We start from the raw sequence: 25,177 nt of genomic DNA, 5'->3' as shown, positions 1-25,177 counted from the left end.
ACAACTGGATTGGTGGCGATATGAGTGTAAATTCATTATAAAACAAATCATTAGACCTGTGCAGTGCAGAAGATTAACTACTTAAAAAGTGCAGAATAATATATAATAAATATATATATGTCTCTTGGGTAAATATAATGTGAACTAACTTTTAAAATTTCATTGATTTATTGTAGTCTTCAAGTCTTCAATATTGGAATAATAACCATCAAGGATGATGTGCAATGGGAATAGAAAAAGCATGAAAACAATAAAGAGGAAGGATGATTTTTAAAGGAGGAGACACAGTAAGCCTGCTGCTGGAACACACACCTTCAATAAACCCTAACAGGACGCAGCAAAGTCAAGCACACTAATCTTCTCCGGCATTGGCTTCATCTACCAGAGGAAAGGAGAAACCAACGTGGACATAAAATTTCAGAAAAGCACCCCCAAAGCTAATTCCATTACAATTGCTGGATGTGTCCTTATGCATGAATCCAAAGCCCGTTCACCATCCCAACATAATGAAATTCATCTGCTCGTCATTGTTGGCAAAATCCAGCCAGCAAACTCGCAACCAATGACCAGGATGAATTGATGTTTGGGTCATAAACAGATCACATCTACTTCTTCAGTGGTCGTTTACTGCACAGCTGTAAACAACTGTCTCAACCGCCAGTCGACAGCGAGGAACCAATGATGTCCTCAAAAGACAAACTGCTCACTGCGTCTATTATAACTGACCAAAACGCTCAGTCATTTGGACAGTTTGTGCCTGAGTGTGGGTGTGCAGGCATTGTGTAAAAAAATAAAATAAAATAATCCATCTGTTTTATTAGAACCAACCAAATCGACCAAATGCAGTTGGGGGAAAGTTAAGCTTTTAAACTGAAATAGCCTGTTGTCCTCAAGCTCTAGGAATATGATATCAAATTTGACTATAATAGTTCTCAAAACGAATTCATTAAGCATGAGTCATTAACCACCATCTAAAATAGAGATATACAAGTTAAGTACAAAAAACACACTTAGGTAGAACAATAGATAAATCAATATAAATTAAATTTGCACTTACAGCCTATTAATGGGTTAACTCACTACACTGGGGATTATTGCATTTATGCATGCACTGTAACAGTAGATGGAAAGCTGTTTTCACCTTCTGGCATGGCAGATGAGAAACAGAAAACTGTCAGTCATTACTCACACACATGCGTGCACACTGCACAAACCTTAGCTGGTGATGATGCCCAAGAAACAATAAAGGGTCTAAATGACCCCTGGAAGGAAGATTAGTGCCACTACTACGACTTGCGATAGTCAGTCTGCTCGTGGTCGGTGGGGAACATGCTACCCATTGGTGTTGTACGCATGGTTCTATCCAGTAAAATGTGCCATGGAATGGCTCCTTCGCCAAATGGGTGTCATTCCAAAGCAGTGGCACGCACTGATTCATGTCGGCCCTAAATCTGTATTAGAGTTCATTCCACAGCAGCCTCATTAATAAAACGCAAAGGTAGCGTCAACGCAGCCACACCTGCGGGTCAAATTGGAACATGGGTGCAAATTTTTCACATGAAGAGATTTTCTTGAACTAATTTCATCACAGATTTTCACAGATGGCAGATTTAAAGAACACAGATGACCTCATGAATAGTCCCACAGGAATAGGATTTGGAGCCGGGCTCCCCCTGGAAAAACAGAATTTATTATGTCTAGCTCCAGACTTCTAACCTATTTTTTTTCTAATGCCTCTCCAAAACCAGGTTCCAAAAATGTTCTATCAGATTTATTTTTACGGAAACATTAACTCTGACCACGGATGGAACGAGAAGATTTAACGCTCCAAAGATCTATGATGACGACAAGGCACTCTGTTTGGAAATGGTGACACTTGAAGCTGGCAAACTGCATAAATGACAACACACGCACGCACACACACACACACACACACGCACGCACGCACACTGTCCCTACAAAGTAGACACGTCATCTCCACCTGCCCTTTCCTGCTTCCACTGTCATGTTTCAGACTTGCAATCTGTGAACACGCAGACACATACGTGCGCCTTCCATCCTCATGACAAACACGCTGGCTGTACAACGCCGTCCCGTTCACATAGCAACCTTGTGTTTGGGTAACCAACAGGGGCGGAGAAGATTGTTTCCAGACAAATGAATGTCTATATATGTGTGTGTGTGTGTGTGTGTGTGTGTGTGTGTGTGTGTGTGTGTGTGTGTGTGTGTGTGTGTGTGTGAGTGTGTGTGTGTGTTTGACAGAGACCACATGCTGTATGCACACAAACTGTGTGAGAAACACTGACATTAAACAGTAGTCATGTTGTTTGTCTGTAGTGTCTCCCTGCGTCTGCATTCAATCTGAGAGTAATCTAAAGATATACAGTAAAGGCAGTGGGGATACTACTGTTTGTACCACCATGTGGGCTTCAGGATCAGTTCAAACTTTATTAAAGAATACACACATGCACACTTGTGTTTTCTGTTCTTGTGTCAACACTTGAAATTATTCCATTACTGTTCTTAGACCTGAACACACCCTTACACATAAGGCATAAGACATACTGGTCCTTAGAAGGATGGAAAAAGCAGCCGCTTCCACAGAGGTGTTATCACACTTACATGACAGTGTTCACAAATGTAGCACACTCACATTCTTCACCACCCTCACGCGAACGTGGCAAAAGATTTTCTACTGTGTGAAATCAGAAATGGGTACAATGCCCTCTGGGGGCCACATATCTGTGACAGAATCCCGGCTACATTATTTCGTAATTGTACACTCGGGTCTCTCTCTCTATCTCTTTCTTGTTTCTGTTTTCAAAACAATCACGCCGACAAACAATCTGCATTTGTTTGGGAAAAAAGAGGCTTTTATAGCTGTGGGAGTTCAGCGACATGATGTGTCCGTTCACACTGACTCTACAAACTCACTAAGAGAGTAAGGTCGATTGTGTGTTGTATCCTGTAAACATCTGTAAACACCATAGCGAATATTTAACACCAACAAAGCACTTTCCCCTTTCTCAAACAGACAGGAAGCCGTAAAACACGACAGGCACCGACGGCACTGGACAGTCACTCCCCTCCCCTCGGCGACGTATTTGGATCGGAAAATCTGAGTTTGGGAACCACCGCTTTATTTTAAGGTTTGAGGGGAAAATGCTGCCCCTCAGCCTGTGTGTGTGTGTGTGTGTGTGTGTGTGTGTGTGTGTGCTGGCCTTTAAGGCTGCGAAGTGATTGTTTGTGTGGAACAGATAGCAACAGATGCTGGTGGGTGGATGTCATTAGCAGACTAAACAAAATAAATGAGATGTGCTGGTGTGTGTCTGGTCTGTGTGTACAGATTTGAAGGTGTGTGTGTTGTGTGTGTGTGTGCAGTGTGTAACACTGTGTGCTGGTAGTTCAATGTACAGGAAACCAAAATTTCTTTGTGAGGCGGCTCCACTTAATGTGACAATAAAAAAATACAGGACATAGATCCTCCTGTAGCAACTCTCGCTGAGTTTTCTTTTAATTTCCAGTTTTATAGTGAAGTAACAGAAAAACCCATGAATGAAGGACATTGAAGCTTTCTTTGTATGCTGAACCTTCTAAAAATACAGTCTCTGCGTTATCTGTGACATCTGATGGTGTACTGATGCTCCCATTGATGAGCGTACTGCAGTGATGTACAGCTGCATCGCTCTCTGAATCGCATGACTGCGCCTTTGATAAAAGATGGCACCTAAAAAGGGGAAATGACAAACTTGTACAGGAAGTAGATTGATCTGTGCGATGACAGCAGTCAGAGTCTCCTGATGCCATTGTAAATGAATGTGGGGAAGCAATGACCAATTACAAAACTACTCCTGAGTCCTAGTTCAAAGCCTGGTGCACTAGGGGCCACAGACCACACATTAAATGTATGCATGTGTATGTGTGTGCTGTATTTGTTAGTTTCTCGAGAACAAAGTTGATAATGATGCTGGCCACTATAGGACATCACAACAATGGATTGTGTGTTCTCCCTCAGCCAGACCTCGTCTAATAAGCTCCAGTCTGCTCAATGACAAACATAATCCTCAGTGCTCAGAAGCTAATGGAAACACTGAAAAAAGGTTAACACACACACACACACACGTGTGCACCTGCGACAGGGGGGCTTAGCCCTTCCACAGTCAAAAGGATGAAAATGACTCTCTAAATGGTTCACATTTGAGTATAAGACTATATAACTGAAAATCAGGGGCTGCTGGAGGAGAACAGACAACTAATCTGTTTAACCTGCAACATCTTTATATTATTGCATATGCAACCACAGCATCAATGTGAAATACCGTTGAACTCATCAGGTTGCTTTTCTTTCTCCTCCTTCACTTCAGTTTCTTGCTTAAATCCAAACAGGGATGTAAAAATAATATTTATACTGAAGGTCATTGATTTTGAAGACATATCTAAAGCACAGGTGTGTGTATGTGGGAGTGTGTCAGACCCTCCTGTTGGATCTCAGTAGAGTTCAATCCCTGCAGGGAGTTTCCCCCGTCCTCTCCATCCCGACCTCCCTCCCATTTGCTCTCCCTCGCTCCTGTCTGCGTTTATCTTGTTAACCTAATAAGGAGATTGGAAAATCCAGGGGAGTCCCTCACACACTTATGCCTGTGCACAAACTGTAAACACACAGCTACAGGAAACATCTTGGAGTAGCTTGTAAATCAGGTCCAGAAAACCAAATTAACTTGTAGCAACTTCCCAGAACTGTTTCTTAAGTGACATCCTTTTTTGGCTGCCTGAAGCTCGCACATGCAGTTGGTGAAAAAAGCTCCCTGAGCAAGTGACCTTGCTTAAAGTCGGTTACCATAACAACCAAAACACTTTTATAAGCTTGGGTGCTGAAAGGACAAAAAATCTGCACAATAATTTGCTCCAAAGATGAATATTTATATCGTCCGCGCCTGTATTTTACCTGCTTTGTTGGTCTTCAAAAAGAGAACCCCAGAATAAATTGCAGATTAGAGATCTTTCAAAACGCCTGCTTGTCCCTGTAAAAGGGCTCCCCGTCGGGTTGCCATGCAGATTCATCATTAGTGTTTCTAATTATTCCAGTCAGGATTAATGGTGAGATGGCCCAGTTGGACAGCTGATACAATGGCGCTGACAAATTAAACACAAACTCAAAAAATCACAGTCAAAACATAGATCTGGGACAGATGTTCCCACAGGTTTGTGTGCGTGTGTGTGTGTGTGTGTGTGTGTGTGTGTGTGTGTGTGCTTTTTTAAAAATAATTCTGACTTGAGGAGACTTTCCAAAACCACCAGCGTCATGTGTCCTTGCATTCCTGCCTGCCTTCCTCACAAAGTGATGACGACTCCTGCAGATATTCTGTGGCGCTTTAACGAGGAAATTGTTTCCATTTGGGGTCTTAGAGTTTCCCACATCACATGTAAATACAATCACAGTCCACCCAATATGAAAATAAAAGTTATATTTATCCATCCAAATTGTAACAGGAAAACTTGAGGAGAGCAGGACACACAGAGACTAAAGGTTACAGTTCTCAGCAAATATTTAGACACAGATCAGGTTTTTCCGGCAGAAATGAATACCATGAGAGTGCTAATGTGCGAGAAACAAAGATAGGCATCAAAGGGTTTCAGAGGGGGGATGTGAATGTTAATCAGCCATTGCTGCTGATCCGGCTGCAGCGCTCCATCATTTCCAGGCTGTTTATGGGCTCTAAGCTCCACAATGGGATCAGCCGTGATGGAGGGCGATGCACGGTCAGGAGGACTGGAGATGCAAATATCCACAAGTGTGAAAATCAAAGCACTTCCACCAACTGAGTCATATCCCCCGCATACATTTATATACATATTTTTATGGATGCCAACTTCCTGCTGAGGAAAGACACATTTACATTTCATATGCTGCCTTTTCAGTCTTATTGTCTATTAACATAATCTTTATTAAACCACAATGCTGGATTTTGCATTGAAATGTAGAGGGCTTTTTTTCCTTTACTGTCAGCTTAACTCTAATATGGCACACACACACACACACACACACACACACACACACACAACACACACACACACACACACACACACAACACACACACACACACACACACACAACATTATGATCAAATTCCAAATCAGCACTTAAAACCATCTGTAGGCAGTACATTGAGATTTGACTAACATGATTACATGTTTCTGTTGCTGGAGAAATTGGGAATTACTGCAAACCTCAGATGTCAAAAGAAGAAGAAAAAGAAAAGAAATCATCTTCTTTTTTAAACAGAGCCTGACGAACGAAGGATTAATTGTCTTAAGATAGATTTTCCCAGGGAGGTTTTCCATGCTGGTTTTTCAACAAATCTCTGCAGTACTTCAGAAACCAGCAGTGTCCTGACATCCAACTGTCCATCCGTCTGTCTGCTACTCTGAGGGTCATGCATGACTCAAACTCAGGTCTCATAAAATGATGCATCCATCTCACGTGTCAACAGCTGTGACTAACTCTTCCCAGAAGTCAAGGAGAGTTACTGTTGGACAGTGAAAGAGCAGGAAGAAAAGCTCTTGGGCTTTAGGATGCTTCTCATGGGACCCCAATAAACTGTTTTACTCCCCATGCTATGAGCTGACATTGACCTTTGACCTCTGCAATCTGTTCCATTCACCTTCAAGCCTAAATTAAGGTTTCTGCCAAACAATGTTGGTTATCCAGGTCAAATGCTGCGGGATTAACAACGAACCACCAAAATCTGGAGACACGCAGCCTCATTCACATATTATTCAAAGGTCGTCTGGTCTATCATAGAAATATGGTGACAATATTTTTTTTCACATTTTTAACTCAGCGATGGTTCAATGCCTCCCAAACCTTCCCAGGTTTCTAAATCAGGGCTGAAAGGGAAATCCAGTGGTTTCTAAGCAGGTGGCTAAATCCTTCTCCTCTTCTTTTGCTCCCTCTAAATTTGCACTTTTCTAGATACAGACTTTTGATTGCTGCGTCGGCGCCTTTCAGAGAAACTCGTTTACTTTCAACCATTTTGTCTTCCCCAGTGTGATTGTTCAGTGTTTGATGTGTGAATGCACCTGCTGGTTTGTGTTTGCTGGTTTTCTTCCTTTCCCCACCTCTCACCCTTTGATTAGACTCTCAATCAGCCCCTTCATGCGCTGTAAGTGTGTGCGAGGCTGCTGGGGCTGTTACAGTCCAGCCAGGTAACAGATTACTGGGATATATGTCATGACAAATACATTCCCTGCACTGGAAAATACATTACATTTAGCTGAAGGTGGTTTAAGGGTATAAAAACACTTGATTTTCCACCTATTAGTGTTGCATCATTGACATTTAGATACGCACTGACTGATTTTTGTTTTTTGCTGTGAAAAACAATTAGACGCCATTCCGTAGGAAAAACCGGGGAGTTATTGCTGGTCACCAGCGTTGAGGCATATGAAGACACGGGTAAAAGCAAACCTGGGTCGGTGCTTAGTCACCGTCACTCTGTCGTCTGCTTGCTCTTTGCAATTCTTTTCCTATAATTCAAAGAGAGGAAAAAGCTCTTGGAGCACTTTTCTCTCACCTTTTGATGACATTTTCTTCACACTCCCAGTTCATTTTTCATTCTCTGCCCTCCTCTTCCTCCTCTTGCTGTACACTATTCTAGCTATGCACTGTCTCTTTTCCTACCTTTTAACACTTTTAGTGACAGTAAGTATCTTTAGTTTATTTCTGGCACAATCCAAGACAGTTCTTTGGTAGCAGTTTACTGTACAGTACAACACCAACTAAATCTTTTACCTGTTGCCATGACAAACATCTTCTGTTCTTTACATCCCTCTTGACAGATATGACTGAAAGGTTGCTTTTTTATCTTTCATCTTATGCTAACTGCTGCCAGTTTTCTTTGAATGTTGTTGGAATGACAAGAAAGAAGAGGCTGGACTGTTGCCACGGCAACATGTGGCCAGCATGGCACGGTCTCCAACATGTTTTAAAGGCTGCTCTATTATTCGGCTGTCAGAGTTGCTTATGTGACTGGAACCTCAAAGAGCAGCAGAAGAGGGTAGAATACACCAGAAACACCCATTAGACCAAAGTCAGAACATCTTCGTCACGCTTCCAACTGAACTTCAAACACTGACACAGATTTGTGATGTTTGTAAGGCATTCGTGTAATGTACTAACATAAATGAAAGTGGGAATACCGGGTAAATGTTCTGTATTTTCCTTTCATCAATGAAACTGTCAGCTCAGTCTCCATTTTAAAGCCCTTTCAAATCTCAATTGGAAATCCTTCCTGGTTAAGTACAGTTGGGGCGAATGGACCAGTAAGCGTATCAATATTTAATTAACAAAGATTCACGGGGTGCTGGATTTATTACCGATCCAGCATTAAAGCCACACAGGCCTGACTTCTTGAAACCTGTAAATTGAATTTATCTTCACACTCATGTCCAAACCAGTTGGTTGACTTTAAGAGTCTGGACAAGGCAGTTTGGTGTTTAAACAAGGCAGATTTGCTGCTGAGAATTCATTTTAAAATCTTTGCACTTCAGTATTTATTGAAAATGACTGCACGGCTCATTCACTTACTAGCCATATATAGCCAATATGTTTACCAATGACCCAGTGAACTCTCTCCATACATGGTTGTGTAAGCTGTTCCACAAATGTATACAGTTGTCGGCGGGGCCACACAGGCTTCGGGGCCACGCTGGACAGTAGGGAGAAGATAAATAAACACTTCTCCTTGTATTCACTTTGGCATCTTTTCAGCTGCATGTAGTGCAGCTAGCTAACAGACATTCATATGGCTCCGACTGTCAACACCGTTAAGTCTCCTGATTGATGCACTTTTTTTCACATGTTTAACCTTTTGCATTGAAAGAGAACATGCATGTGGACTGTGGGAGGCAGAGCGACCTTCTTCTTATCTGATATAACAGTTTGTTCCTGCTCAGTTTTGTGGCCTTTGTCACATGCTATGTTACGCTAAAATTAACTGAAGTTCCTTTTATGTGGAACTCATCCTTGCAGCCCATTATCTGGAGTTCCATCTCTTCCACTGCTGCCAGTAACATGGAACAGACAGTCCCGGGGTCAGGGACTTGTTGCGTGTGACGCAGAAATATAGTCTAAATGTTTGCAGCTCTTTGATGCTGTCAGATGAAGTGAAATCTCTCCCTAAACCCGAGCCGCTCCCGTGCACTCACAAAAAAATACACACTAATGCCCACATGAAGACATGAAACAGACCTGGCTACACTCTAAACAATAGAGAGTCTGGGTCTAAAAATGGTAAAGGAGCTTTTGTTTGGGCTTTCTGCACATTAAGTAGACACACTGACAAATTCTTATCGCGCAGATAAAACAGAACTCTTAAGCACGCGCCACCATTCCTACAAACACATTTATGGAAGAGAAGAACAGGTAATCAGATAAGGACAGGAAGGAGGATAGGAGCAGAGTTGAGACAGAAGGGCCGTGATGCGCTTGGTGTTCCCCTGCAAGAAACAATAACTATCAATTCTGTCTGAGAGAGAGAGAAAGAGAGAGAGAGAGAGAGAGAGAGAGAGAGAGAGAGAGAGAAAGAGCCTTGTAACAAGAGTGAGATAGTGAGATTAAAAGAAAACTTGCTGAAATGAGCTGAGCACAGTGCGCTTAAAGAGTTCCTATAGGAGTACCCTGGCTGAACGGGGTCAGGGGGAGGTCAGCTAGTCAGACGCAGGGAATTGGTCATCATTAGTGACACGTTTACAATAGAGCAACATGAAGGAAGTCCTTCAAAAGAGTGACTGAGCCTTCTGCATTAGGAAGAAAATAATTGAGGACTCATCATAAAGACTTTCTTTGAGCCCTCCATGGCTGATTTAAATTAAAATATCATTAAGATTCCCGCAAGTCAGCCGTGCAAAATACCAAAAGCCTGAGATAATGCTGATCTGGGAAGAGGAAAAAAGAGATGGAGAAGGCTGAGGAAAGACATTTAACAGTTTACCAGGTCGGCAGTAATCCTCCTCTCTGCTACTCCAGCTTCAAATGGAAACAAGTTGTTTGGGAGTTGCTTAACTACGCTTGACAGCAGCTCTGTCGGTGTTGGGCAGAAACCTCGCAAAGGAAACTCATGTGGCACATATCAGTCCCGAACACCATGTGAAAGGATTTATTTTACCTGGTCAAGGGATTTGGCTGCGGGTTTCGCTTGTATGAGGCTCTAATCTGACATGCAGCTCTGTGAAGGTCAGGCTCCAGCAGCTCTGCTGAGCAGCACAGGAAGCTGCGGCTGCTTTTCAATGCAACGGAAATAAAAACGCAACCTGTAACAATGACGAAGATCTCAATCAGCTCATTGGGATTGTCTGCTGGTCCTCCAGCTGAATGAGGTGGGGACACTCGAATGGGTGACACCATCATTAGGATTTATTCCGATGACTGGATATCAGGTTCGCTGATTTTCCACTCTCGCCTCACAGATTATTTCACCCTGGCTGATAATACTGTGAGATCATCATCTGAGGATCTCTGCTATTAACTTGATCCGTATACCCTCAAAATACATAAAAACTGTCACACAAGACGTCGTCCAACCAGCCAGGTGACGCTGCTTGACTTGCTCGCAGCATTTCCTCCTCTTATGTAGTTGACCATCCGGGCGTGATGAGACATTGATTGAGTGTTGCCATTGAAGCTGTCTGACCCGCTCAGTAGTCACAGGGGACCACAGTACACGTGTGTGTGCGTCATTCTCTCTTAAAACAGTCGCTAAAACTGCCTGCTCAGCGAAAGACCCTCAAAGAAAAGGCAGTCGATAGAAATAAAAGTAAATCCCAGCTGGAGGCTCCAGCGTGACTCTTCACTGAATGTCAGTCCTGACAGGAAGTTCATTCCTGCAGCGGCCAACACTAATAGATTAGCTTTTGTATTGATCCGGAACCATCTTTGGCGTTGAATTGATGAAGCTGGCTGGGCTTCGCTTCGTCATTTACATCAAAATTGGATTCACCCAGTAAAGATCAATTGTGGATTCGGATTTTTAAGATCTTGTCTTCCATGAATCAACATTATCAGAAAAGGCTGCAGATGCAGTGCTGATGCTCTGTGAGCATAAATGGGCACCAGGCAGTAGAATTTGAACACCTGCATTTTTTTTTCAGGATTCTCTGAAACCAAAAGACTGTGACGACTCGCTACAGGCTAGCATGGGCCTCGTCCGAACCTTCAGCTTCCACCCACTCACACACTCTGCATGTCTCATCTCCAGAATAACAGCATCATCATTCCGTGACAGTGACGGCTCTGTGTTGTGACAAACTGCTCTCTTTGCCCCTGATGTCGCAGGACACCTGTCAATCAAACCCTGACACCTACCTGTAACGCAGGTTGCAGATCCCCGGACAGATTACCATGCAGCGAGAGCCAACTGTCTTGCACCATAACCAGAGCTGTGTCTTACGCAATCATGCCAAGCACATATGAGCTCACATTTCCAGCTTAACACCTGTTAAACACGACATATTTTATCACTTTTCTCTGCGGTATGATAATATTAGCTGGGCTGCGCCACAGAAATATGCATGTGCATTAGAGCAGGATGCTGTGCATATGCATGAAACCAGCTGCCATCACAGTATAGGTGGCTCTGTTATGTGTACATAACGTCTTCGTCTGCTGGAAAAAAGTTTGCTCTGTTTAATAATAAATTCCATAATTGCTCTGGAAATTGAACTCAATAGAGAAGATGCAGCAAAGGCAGCCAGGATGTTTCAGTGGTAGATGTCATTGAGGCTCTGCTAAACTTTTACCATGTTGATGTAAAGGTTGGGTTTCTACACCCTTAATCACCCTGAAACCTGATCACCATGAAAGATGGTGACACTGGAATACAGTCCCTTTATGTGATTGTGAGCAAACTTCCACAAAAGGATGGATTTAGATCCAATGGTTGTGTTGATGGACTCCAACATTGTTTTTTAATTATGTTGCAATATTAATTGATTAACAGCAGAGGGGGCAATACCTGTATCACAGTCGGAAACGTTCGTGTGTGTCCAGATAGGATTAAATCAAAAAGGAGAAAAACTTTTTCACGTTTCTGTACATAAAACTGCACCTGTGTGTCTATGCTCCATATGCATGCACTCTTCATTATCTATTCACATCTTTACAAGTTTTTTTTCTTACATTTTACACCTTCAAAGACCGTAGCTATAACATTATGGTTACACATGCAAGGTTCCAAACCAGAGGCAACAACTACAATGCTCTCTACCCAGACAGACACACACAGACACATAAAAAAAGGCCACAGTGCAGACTCACACGCTATCATTGTTTTCCGGGCACAGAGGCATCAGTGGCATCAGGCCTCTTAGAATAGAACTGCTGAGGTTTCAGAGGGGAAACATGAGCAGATTTTGGAGCAGAGTAATGGACCTGTGTGTCTGGATCTACACACACCAGAGGTTTCATTACAAAAATCACATCTGTGGTTGGCAGCAGCTCCGGCCCCAGGGACCGAGCAGTGGCCACTGAGGCACCCTTCAATGACATCTGTGTACCTTTGTGGAACTGTGCATGAATGTGAAGTGGATAATCCTTCAGAAAAGCTGCTCTGCCCAAAAGAATAGGAACAGCGTTAAAAAATAGCAACTCATTCCATCTTGAAATTAGAACATGCGGGTTGCTCTGGAATTTGTGTGTCATCTTGATAATGACGATCTTAACAATTTCCAGGATAAAGCCAGATGCACGGAGGCTGGCGGTCTGTTTAGGCCACCTCCGGGTTAAAAACCCGATTATCTGCTGACATTTGATGCTTTATTATGGGACTCTGGCTGCTGAGGCTTTACTGGTGGGGGATCAGTGACCTCCAGACTGGACTTACCGGATCTGGAAAGACCTGTGGGACACACACCCACCCACATACACGCGCACACACACACACAGCCAACAAGGTCGAATTCCTCGTTATTAATGAGGGTGGGGGCACATGGAAGGTGCAGAAAGCAGAGACTCACTTATGCATGTCAGGTACATGATTGGATCATGTAAACACACACACACACACACACACACACACAGATCTGTCAGGCCTGCCTGTTACTGGATTCCTCATTGGTTTGGATTTTTAGTGGTTTAGATGCTAACGGTGTTGTACAAATAGGGGGTCTACCATTTCTCCTCGGTGACCCCAGCTGTGCTTTGACCTTTAAAAAACAGCAGACAGTATTTACAGCACTGTGAGGCTGGTGACCTCTGCCTCCTCTGGCATTTAACAAGCTGGATTCAAGATTTCCTCAGGCTAGGGCGGCCAGCTGAAATAGGAATAAAAAACCAGCTCAGTACAAACAAAATGTGTTCTTTACTCAAAGGCTTCTTCCACACTGACTTATTTTTAGCTGCAGTGGGTGATGAATTCTTTAACACTATTGTCTGTTAAGAGTATGATGGATTTGTGTAGGCTACTTTCATTGTTTTCTCTAAGGCTACATATTTAATATAAGTCACATATTTATAGTGAAATAGAGAGAAATGAAATGCTGTTTACCTTAATTATTTAATGTTTGAACTGTTATTTCTGATAATACAACAGCAGCTATTGGTTGGTAATAAGGTTTTTGTTATTCTTATACTGTTAAATTGTGTTATCTAAGATTAGAATGTTTGATGTCTTAAGTTTCTAAAAAGTCAGGTCATCTTACTTGACACAGATTGTGCGTTGACACCAAATCCCAGTTCCCTAGACCCTGTTAATCACCATTCCAGTGTTTGAAAGTGACAAGTGCAGATTTTGTCCAATACTAATTTATTTTCACTGTCCAGAGTATTAAATGTGACTTGTGGCTAAAGGGACAAAAACATTAGCTCGCGGCTTTTGCTAGTGTTAGCAAATGCGCCTCTTGGGGTGTTAACTGCCTGGATGGCATGAGTGTGAGTGTATTCCTCTAAGTTTGTCTCAGCCTCAAGCTCTGTGATTCATACTGCACATCGGAAGTGAGTCACAAACTGTGTGCACAGTTGGATTTTTCAGAACAAAACACGAGTTTAACTTTCTTTTTCAAACATTGTGAAAAGTGTGACTCAGGTATTATTACATGATGTGGGGAGTTATTGAGATTTTACATATTATGCTTCTATAAGGCGACGGTAAAACTTGATGATATAGAACAATGTTTTGTGAAGAGAAAAACCCCAGAGGATTTGTAGGATTTCATTTGAGTTTCTAATATTTTTAAGGTGCGCAGACCTGCTCTTTAAGGAAGAGGGAGTCTTAGAAAGATGGGATTTTGGGGGTGAGACAGATGGCCAAGGCAAAGGAAATTTTGTGCTCTAATTTAACAGAGAAAAATTAAGGTATCACTTAGGGTGTGTGTGTGTGTGTGTGTGTGTGTGTGTGTGTGTGTGTCTGTGTGTGTCTGTGTGAGAGAGAGAGCAAGTACAGACATAACAGTCAGCCAGAGAAAAACAAGAGTTAATATTTGCATATCATCGTCTATTATCACTGTTTTATTTCCTGCCAGTGGAATGATTATTATACTCAGACTGTGTTATTTCATGTTCATATGCCACATGAACAATTAACATAGTCGGCGCTCTTAAAACGCTGTTGCTTTTCTCACCAACTGCCAACTGTGCAGCAGCGTGTTGCTTATTAGTCTCTCCGTACGACTGGGAATTCTCTCCATTGTCGGCGCTGTCGGGTATCAAATGCACGGTAACTCACCCACAGAGTCCTTGTTATTTTTTTTTACTCGGAAGAAAAAACACAAATATAAAGGATAAAACAACATGATGGAATACTACCTCAGGCTGTGACGGCCCAATCAAATGTTTTCTCAGTTTGTGTGAAATATCATGTAATCCATCCTTGAAAATATTCTGCCGCAGAACAGGATCTGCTTATTTTCACCGTTATAAGTAACCCTTCGTGTGTGCGCATGTGTATGTAACTCATAAGGGCCGGATTTATCTCCAACTCGGGCCACATTTTTCTGCCATGTTTCAGCGGTTTTTGTTCCAGGCGTCCTAAAGGAAAATTTTAACCCCAATCCGTCAGAGCAGATGCAGCGCAGGTCCTCCAAAGAGTGCGGCTTCAGAAGCAGCCCGAGCGGAGCTTTTCCTCCGCACAGCTACAGCAGGCTTACAGCGAGCTGTTTGATGTCCTCCTTAACATCTGAAACAATGCTTTGTGTTTACATAATGCTTCAAACGGAAAACTGTGGGCACACGCTCCTCTCTATTACTTTAAATAACTGAGAGTGTTTACAGGAGCAGAGACGTTGTTTAGTACCGGCCAGTTTGGTGAAGTTATATTTTTGATGAGTAAAAGGCAATTGTTTCTGGGATTAATTTGTTTGATGCGAACTGACCAATCCTTCCATTCTAAAACTCTGCCCAGAGGCTCCTGCTTCATCTGTTGATCCTCTAAACTTCTTTTCTCCCCCGATGATTTTGTTTGCAAACACGCCACCTTCTAGTCGAACCTGCGGTTCCGACAGGATCTGGACTGGGTAAATGTTTTAAATATCACTCTTGTTCGGTCATTCTTTCGCTTACATCCTGGGCCATTGCCACGCCCACGTGCAGCTGAACGCCACTCTGGGAACTCACACAGATGAGAACAGTTCTGAGGAAATCCATTTTCCTTCCATTAATGAGTGGTCTGTTCACATAGTCATAAAGAGTCAAAGATGTTTGTCTGTGTGTGTGTGTGTTGTGTGTGTGTGTGTGTGTGCGTGTGTGTGTGTGCATGTGTTACACTACAGTACCACAGTAACAGTCAGAATCAGTCATGTCGCTTAGTCTAAACATGAAAACTTTTGACTTTCCTGATCGTGTGTGTGTGCGTGTGTGTGTGTGTGTGTGTGTGTGTGCACATATGCGTGTGTGTTTCTGTCATATGGATCATGTTAAAGAACTTGAAATGTTACCAGCACTGTCATGCACATGCAAACATCCACAGGAAGAGGACATAAGGGCAGATTTTATATGACATGTGGTGTATTTATATTTCATTCAGTGGAAGATTTCCTGTTTAACTCTAGCTTTCACCCACCCTTATGTGAATGTGTATGGGTGTGTGTGTATGCATGTATATGTGTAAATGTGTGTGTGTATGTATGCATTAAATTTGATTTTATGTCATAATGAGGGCAGCAGCGCTAGAAAAACATCCTTATTTTATGTCTGTTAACATGGTGGCTTTCAATCCACTTCCATGGTAGAAGAGTGAAAAACCAATGATACCAACGTGCACTGTACAAAGCCAGTTAAATGTGCACAGACAGCATTGTGCATTATGCTTGAACAACTTCAAAGAAAGGAAGATTTTAACAGTATAATTTTCACAATTTCCACTTAAATCCTGAAAAAAGAGAAAAGGGGGAGCCTGCCAGTAAGGTACTTTTGAGAGCCTCAGCATGCTGCGTTCGTGATCATGAGTTAGGGTAGGAATATATAATATTAATGGTTCCTAATGGAGTGTTGCAGCAGCTCTACATCAAAGCAGAGCTGTTTGGAGCAAGAGGCAAAGCTCCTCAAACAGAGGAGCACAAAGCACTGACTGCAGAGCCATGTGTGCACGTGTAAGCCTTCATTATTCATGCCTATATGTCATGCAGTTCTGACACGTGCTTTTCATTTTTAAAATGACCTGCAGATTATTACTGTATAATAAACTGTAATCTTAAGGGAAAGCTCCAAAAATTAGTCGTCTGTATTGTATTTGTCTGTGAATCTAAACATTGAGGTCCTGCAAAAGGCCAGAAACCAACTGTTTGTAAAATTGCGCTGCAGCAAAGATGCGCTCTACTTACACAGAAGGCATGTGTGTGTGTGTGTGTGTGTGTGTGTGTGTGTGTGTGTGTGTGTGTATTGAAAGACAACTCTGTGTGTTACTGTAATGACTTGCTCCATTTATTGTCAGTCTCTGTTTGGGCATGATCACCCACGCACTTGTGTGAGTGTGTGTGTGTGTGTGTGTGTGTGAGTGTGTGTGTGTGTGTGTGTGTGTGTGTGTGTGTGTGTGTGGTGTGTGTGTGTGTGTGAACGTGTGTGTGTGAACGTGTGTGTGTGTGTGCGTGAAAGAGTGAGGCAGGTTCGGCAGGGAGAGCCTGAAGTCATGGAAAATATGCAGCTAGTTTACACTACTTCTCTAAACAATGAGAAACTCAGAAGGCAAGTGAGGCGTAGAGCAATCAGGGGACAGGAGGAGGAAAAGAAGAAGGAAAGAAGGAAAAGAGGGTCAGGAAGAAGTAAAAAGGTTCCGTCTCCTACCTGAAGACGATGCATGTGTGTGCGCATGCGCGTTTATGTGTTCGGTTGTGTGCGTGTTTGTGTTTGTGTGAATGTGTATAGGTGTGTGTGTGTGTGTCTGTCTTATTCAGCAGAAAAAGTCAAATGTTGTGTTAACGTTTCCACACATGAAACATGAACTTGTGCGTTTTGGGCACTTCCACCAAGCGAGTTAGTGTTTGTTTAACTAAATATCACCCACTAAAGAAACACACAGTCGTCACGGCAGCAGCAGCACTTCAGAGCAGTGCCTTCTTCAGACTTACACTCGTTCTTATCGTTTATCTAAACCACAGAATATCCTTGGAGAGCCTGAACACAGAATCTTTGTAGAAGAAACTGATTTCAAGGTTCAAATTGGAGAGCAGAGACAAGAGGATAAATTCCTGTTCTTCTCATCACTGAAGAACCCATCTGGGACTGTCCAAACCTGCTGCCCGTCCGCCTGAACAGCCCTCACTGACAACAGCTGACAATCATTCTGTCATGCCATTGGCCAATTAGGATATGGTTGCCATGGCTACAGGCACACACAAGCACTTTCAGTTCTCACCTTCTGACAGTGTCCGCCTACTCACGGCATGGAGAGAGAACTGCAAGGTATTATGAAAAGAGAGATTAGTAGAAACCAGAAATGAAACGTGAACCTAGAAATAACCACACAAGAAGGAGAAAGCATTCGTGCCATAATACTAGAGCCACGTTATCGTGGTGGAGGGATCCAAGGGCCTTACCAACACTAGGAACTATGTTGTCAGTGGCAGTTTGCCCCTGAGAGGGTCAGGCAAAGAACAAAATCTGGGATCAGGGGAACCTGCTGGTCCTGGCAGTCGAGCCAGGGGTCTTTGGCCAAGAAGCCAAGCTGGACTCATAGAACTTTATCTTCAATCCAGGCACAGATAAACAGACAAAGGCAACACCAAATAAATGAATGACTGGGTAAACAGGCCTCGATTGACGGTATCACTCCCGCTGTGACTCCAAACTCCTCAGACGGGAAGAGAGATTTACGCATTGGCTATGGTTTTAGAGTCAAAGGAAATATTCAAAGAATATCCACAACCGCCACCACTTATATTAACTGTATATCTGTCAGAATATCAATACAACACACAGGTACAGGAAGAAGACACTGCCTATAAATTTACATCCACGCTGCAAAACTCAATAAAATACTTCTTAGATTCCAGTGAGATGGACAGAGAGTATCTGTGTCATAGAAAAGGACACCTTGTCAGACACTTCCTATTCCTGGGTCTCATCTAACAGGCTGGAGGTAGAGTATCAAAAGAGAGGAGAAATGGATGGAACAGTGGGGTAATGGGAAAATGAGAAGGCAACCAGTTGGAGATGTTGATGAAGGAAGGATGGCAAGTTCATATTTACAATGAGAATGGAAGGACTGCAACAACTGCAGAAGAGAGAAAGCCAGGGAGGGTCAGCCGGAGGAAGCAGCATAACTGACGGATGGTGAAATAACTGGACGAACAGAGACACATTGAACGAAACATACAGAGAAAAATTAAAGGTGATACAAGACAGAGACATTGTGAAGCCCTGAGGCAAACAGAAGGAGCTAGTCAGAACATTCAGAGAGATGAAACACAAAGATAAGACCTCCATCCTCAGAGACATGGAGGAAAGAAGGAGAGCAGAGCTTCTCTATAGCCTAAGCCATCAATAGTGATTAAGATGGAAAGAGGAATGCAGCCATAGATGTAAACCCAAGCATAACTCAGTGGAAGATACCATTTTAAAAAAGCCATGGGGGGATTGAGGGTTACTCTACACCACATACTGTAGCTATATACAGTACAATATACAATGCACATTTCTCAATGCACTTTTTTACAAATCACTCTGAAAGGGGGAGTAGTATATAGTGTACAGCCTAAAATAAGATTTAACAGCCGAATGGAAGCCTTAGACGTCCCTTCTTTATTGATGACTCTGACATGCTGCCTGTTATTGGAGCGCTTTTTGTGTCTGAATCTACACACCCACCTGTAAACCTTTTTCATAACAATTGAAGCTAACTGTTCTGCATATTAAACTGCATACAATTAACCTTTAAACTCTCCTTATCTGTAACTTCCCTGAACTTTTACTTTGGTGTTGCCGGGCTCCAAAGTGAACACGCACTTGAAGTGTGCTTGGATAACAAAAGCTTAATGACTTGGTAAATGTAAAACACCTCATAAAGCTTTTAACTACGTCACTGGATCCTTTAGGCCTCCAGCACTGTTGACAGTTCAACCAATAAAGCAATAAAAATCACTCTAATAACCTGATGTACAGGTGATTTGTCCTCCAATCCCCCCCTGGTCTGTTAGCATGGCTATAATTAGGCTCTCACTTTTCCTGCTTTTCCCATCTCTACTTTTTAGTATTGGAGCTTCAGACTGGGAATCTAGGCTGAAGAAACAAAATATACAGAAAATCTGTAAAAAGGGAGTTGATGAGTGATGATGTGGCTCAAAAATAATTAATCTATCCTCATAAAAATCCCACCCATGTCAAAAACAGCAGCTTCGATATCTCAAAGCCTGTTTACATTTAGTCCTTCATCACTGATACATGGCTCCACTTCAGAAAATCCTGAACGAAGCCATAAGAAATCAAGAATGATGTGCTGCTTCTCTCTGTGAAAATAGAGATGAACATACCAACGAGGGACACAGAAAAGACAAGAAACTCAAAAGATGTTTTTTTTAAATATTTTTCTATCAATCCCAGTGGACCTGAAGACATTTTAAAGGTATTGCTCTGAAACAGCTCTAAAATAGAAATTGCTGCATGTATGCCTGATGGTCATAGAGTCATCATTTTCTTGAAAAAGTGTGTTGAGCACCTGGACACCATATGCGTGCACCCTAAACTGGGTCACAACATTCATAAAAAACCCACTTGTTCTACGGACAGCCTCCAGAACTATCACTGCGTCAGCACACACGTCCTCACACACCAGCACAGATATGAAATATGAATCTGTAGAGTGGAAGATGAATAAAAGATGACAGGGGAGGTGCTGCTGAGGGACCTGCACTGTCATACGTTACTAAAATCAAAGGATAGCTGGGATTTCCTTTGTCTTGGTGTTTACGGGGACATGTCAGAGAACACCTGGGCTGGAACCCTCAGAGGCATTCTGGCTCTATCTTTAGTGTCTGACCCTCTGCTCTGGTCTTGGCTGTTAGGAAACTTTGCTGTATGTCCAGGTCATTGAAAGACTCTCAAAGTGCTGGAAGGTTACCAAAAATGCTGCAAAACTGTTGAAAATTTCAAAATAAAACAAGGACAGCCTAAAAATCATCAATTTAGAGGGTTTGCTTATCCCTTAATTTTGGCTGTATAAGTCTGCCCTTAGCTGTTTTTTGATGTTTAGTTCTTAATTTTAATCAAAAGCTTGTTCTAAAATTCCACTCCAAGGAGGTTTTACTGGAGACGTCTCCTCCACAACCACTTTAAGGTGACCGCGGCAGGAAAGAAAACTTTTTTAACAGGAAGAAAATACACATCGTACATGACATTACTGAAAGAAACAAGCCGGTCAAGGATTTTCAAAACATTGCTGCTGATAAATAGACTATGTATTCGACAGGCGGATGTGTAAAATTCACCTGGTCAAGAAAGAATTCAGCCGAGTCAAGAGAAGCACGGCGCACTAGAGCTTAAAGTATTATGTCAGATCAGAGCGTAATCCGGCACAGACCTCTCAAATACTATTACATCAGTCAAAACAGCATGTTGACCAAAACAGCCGACTCACTAGGCTCTTTGTGAAGGAGGATATTAAGAGAATTGCCATCTGTTCGACAGAAAGAAATAAGAGGGAAAAGGTGAAGGGTGGAAAAAAGAGAACAAGTCTATAAATAACCTGATTTACATGTTGGTTTTAATTGATTTTATACTAATATTACATCAAACCCAGGAACATCAGGGAAAGTATTGTTGGCATGGAGGAGGGGTGATCTGGAAGAGTGACAGGAGGAAAGATGAACAGAAATTGGCGTGTTTGTGTTTGTGTGTAGGGGGGGAGTGATCTTGGATGAGGGCGATATGCAGTCTTGTAGTGTTTCATGAACGTTAGCTTCAGTCCGTTGGGCACATCTGGTCCTCAGAGAGAAGCTCAGGGCCTCACTGTCTTTTAATGATAACACGAGACACTCCGACCTTACGTAAGCGCTTACAGATGAAGTAGCCCAACGTGAACCCTTGAGGCCAAAGTTATTTTGAATGTTGAGCCGTTTGCTTAACGTGGAGATAATTCTCTTAAAACTAAACATTCTATCTTCAGACATAGGAACTAGATCTCTGGGTATGCTAGTCATATCGGCCGCAGCAAAGTTTTGGACTTAAATACAAGCTCGTGTGTGCTCCACTCTAAAATCTCGCAGCTCAGGTGATGTCGGGCAGTTCAATTCTGTTTATCGTGAGAATGAGCCTGCTGGGCTATTGAACTCAATGAGCATTTTTAAACTGATGTTTAAACACTGGTGTCAACAAGAAACCATTTATTCTTCTTTCTTATGAATTTCTCACTCAAAAAGTTCATAATTTGTATTTGTTTCTCTGAGTTGCAAACTTTTTGACCCCATTGGCAAACACTTTTTCATCCTGACTAATCAGAAGTATACTGTAAATCACAGCTGACATTTTAAAATGTCAGCAGAAGAAGCACATGTGTAATTAAAACGCATTAATAACGGCTGTGTGTTTGTGCCAACCACAAACCACACTTGTCACATGGTTACTAATGTCACGGCTCGACGGAAGAACAAAATGAAACTGACTTTCATGGAATTTCAAGCCTCACAGCTTCCAAGAGACAGATTTAAACCCCCTCCCAGACAGAGTTGAAGGTGAACCACCTGACGATGATGATTATCAGCTCGGTCTGATCTCAGCATGTGCTGTTCCTCTGTTTGTGTGTGATTCAGGGGTAGGATGAGAGAAGCATCAGTCGCAGGCTCATTTCAAGGGCACGGGGTTGTGGCAAGGAACACTCAAGTCAAACTAATGACGAAGGCACCTGAAGCACGGCTGGAGCAGAGCTACAGGCTGTGTGTGGGTGTGTGTGTATGTGTGCATGCATGGCAGATCCGTTCATTCAGGTCATACACGCATCGATAGAGAGGAAGCTGTCGTTTGACTGTTGAAATCCAGCTCACACTCACCATCCTGGTTGTCCGTACAACAGGGTGAGTGATGTGTAACGGCAGGAGGTTCCTGTTTTCGTCCTCTCTTTACCTTCAATTCAACTACTCACCTACAGTGGACTGACCTCATTAAGCCTCTCTGTGGTATGGATCCATGCAAGACCAAGAAAGACCAACCACAGAGTGCAAGTGCTTTTGATCACCCTGGATTGGACTGTTGGGCCACAAAACAGAGCTTGTTAAGGGCTCTACTGGTTGTATGTTGCCCATGACAACAGGGCGACAGTCACTCATCTTCCTTCATCTCTTTCTTCATCCCATTTACTGTCATTCTTTAGGCACGTGACATCTCCAGCTTTTACACACGATTACTACTGCTCATCTGATCCAGTGACGTGACAGGACAGAGGACTATTCAACATCAACACTGTGGGGATTAACGGCACAAACACAAACACACACATGCAGACATACACACATTCCACGTGCCATAGTTGAAGGATGAACTGATGTGCGTACAGAAGTGTGTGTGCACAAATGCATATATGATGAGGCTAATAATTCATCAGCATGTAAATGCAGAGGACAGCCCTGAGTACTGGAATCAAAGAATAAGAGCGAGCGAGAGACACAGTGAGAGAGGATGAGACTTGCAGAAATGTCAGAGAGATTAGTCGAGCGGTGTAGTGGGGCCAGCGAGTGCTGATTCAAGGAAAAACACTAAGATGAAGAAGTTTATGCTGCATTGCAGAAGTTGAGGATGCAGATGAGATGGATGGCAGAGAAGATTATGAAAGGAAAAATTAACAGAATAAAAACGTTGACTGCAAAAGGTTTTTTTTTTTCCTTATTGCACTACTCTATCTCGCTCTTGAAAGGTAAATCAGTCAGGTTTACTACAGCATGAAAAATCATGATCATGCTGCATTGTTGATTTTATTTAAATTAAAATCTTTTTGAACGTTGATTGGTTGATTTCCACTATCATTTGTACCATCTGCAGGAGTAAACATCCATTCAAATTCTCGCTGTCCTGTCTGAAGACTAGCTTTCCTTTCTTCATAGCCACGAGCCAGGTGGTGAACATTCACCCATCTGCAGCAGGTTGGACATTATACAAGAGGAATTATATAAGATGGTGGGGGAGAAGACACAGAAGAATCAAAGCAAGTCAACTCAAAAACATCCCGACAGGACGGTTCAGTAAATTCTTGCATTCTTGTGCAATTTTCTTTGGGACTGTAAAGGTTGAAGAGTGTGTACATGATCTATAAAGATGGAATTAAAAAGATGTTATGCTATTCTGGTTTCTCCAAACACATTTCTCAAAAGCCCTTTAAACTCTTTTCACATAAAGAATGTGAATTTTACCTCTTTCATGAACTGCATGAATGTGCAGATGTGGTAAACATCCTTTACCGTATTGCAGGTCACCTCCATAAAACACTACACGTGTGCATGTGCATGTGTGTGTGCCCTTTTTGTGACACACACACACAATAAATCCCATGATGACATATGTGTTGCATCAGACAGATATGACACAGTTTCATTCATGCCTACACACGCACACACGTGCACGCACACACACAATAATGCTGTGAACCACAGACATACAGGCCCAGAGGAATTTCTACCAGCTGTTGTGGAAAATGCTGCTGTAAAGTAACGACATGGTGCTTCCCCTTGTTATTAGGTGGTTAGCTTGTGGTTAAGAGCAACCAGTGCTGCTGCTGCATTAAAGCAATAGTAACCAGAGGGATTGTAACAGTATTCTAAAGTAAACAATGCAGCTGCAAGAATATTACCAAACCTCAACACTTTGAGTGAAATAATAGTGAAACCATTGCTGGTTATAATAATATATATTGACAATTAAAAGTTGGACAATATTTGTAATTTAACCGCTCTACGGCAGCCATTTTTACATACTGTTGGTTGCTTAGAGCGACCATCATTAATTGCTAACAGAGTGAAGGATTCTAAGTAGGATAGATTGTATCTATCCACGCTCAAAGATCCAGACAGGCACCCACATCACCTCCGGTGTGTGCTATTAATACGAGGATGAACCAGGACGGTAGAACTGGAGAATGGAAGCAGGCCGGTACCTCCTGGGAAATAGATCTCTGCCCCCATTTCAAACAGAATACGACTGGGAAAAATCTGCAGGAATGACCTGCGGGAATAAGGAATGGGGAGTCCACTCACTCTTAGAGAAACCAGACAAGAGCTACTCTAGTTACTGATGCAACCAATTCTCCAGCTTCAGACACAAAAATGATCAAACTTCACTATAGGAAGATGAGGGGAGGTGAATCAACAAAAGAATTGAGCAAGACGTGAACAAGAGTGGAGGGATCGAAGGGTTGAGGTTAAAAGAAAACACACTTGTTGCCCTTCTGTCTCCTGAGGTGTGCATGCATGTGCGTGTGACTGGGACTGTTATGACAGATGCTGTACCACGCTGCTTCCCAGCAGAGGACGAGCTTAAAGTTCATTAGGAAGGGTCTGTTGACATTCAGCCTCTGTTACAAGATGCTCCTAAAACACCCACAGCTGCTGGATGAATAATAAGCACAAAATGGAGCGCTGCTCTTTCTGACGGCCCGAGAAAACAGACGAACCTTGAAACTCCCCATGAGCATCGATATATTAGACTATTCTTTTTCCACGCGTTGGTTACATATCCGTCCAATAACTGATGGCATCTCACTACAACTTTGACTCA

General features: G+C 42.5%; 1 protein-coding gene across 2 annotated transcripts in view; it reads right to left on the bottom strand.

Moving 5' to 3' along the window:
- Positions 1-25,177, bottom strand: part of slc8a1b (solute carrier family 8 member 1b) — a 72,495-nt gene that overhangs the window by 22,521 nt on the left and 24,797 nt on the right. The gene's annotated exons all lie outside the window — the stretch shown is intronic.

This window comes from Takifugu flavidus, chromosome 11 (genome assembly GCF_003711565.1).
Source record: "Takifugu flavidus isolate HTHZ2018 chromosome 11, ASM371156v2, whole genome shotgun sequence".
In the NCBI taxonomy this organism is placed as follows: Eukaryota; Metazoa; Chordata; class Actinopteri; order Tetraodontiformes; family Tetraodontidae; genus Takifugu; species Takifugu flavidus.
Note: the sequence above shows the minus strand (reverse complement) of the source record. Positions and strands in the feature narration are given on the sequence as shown.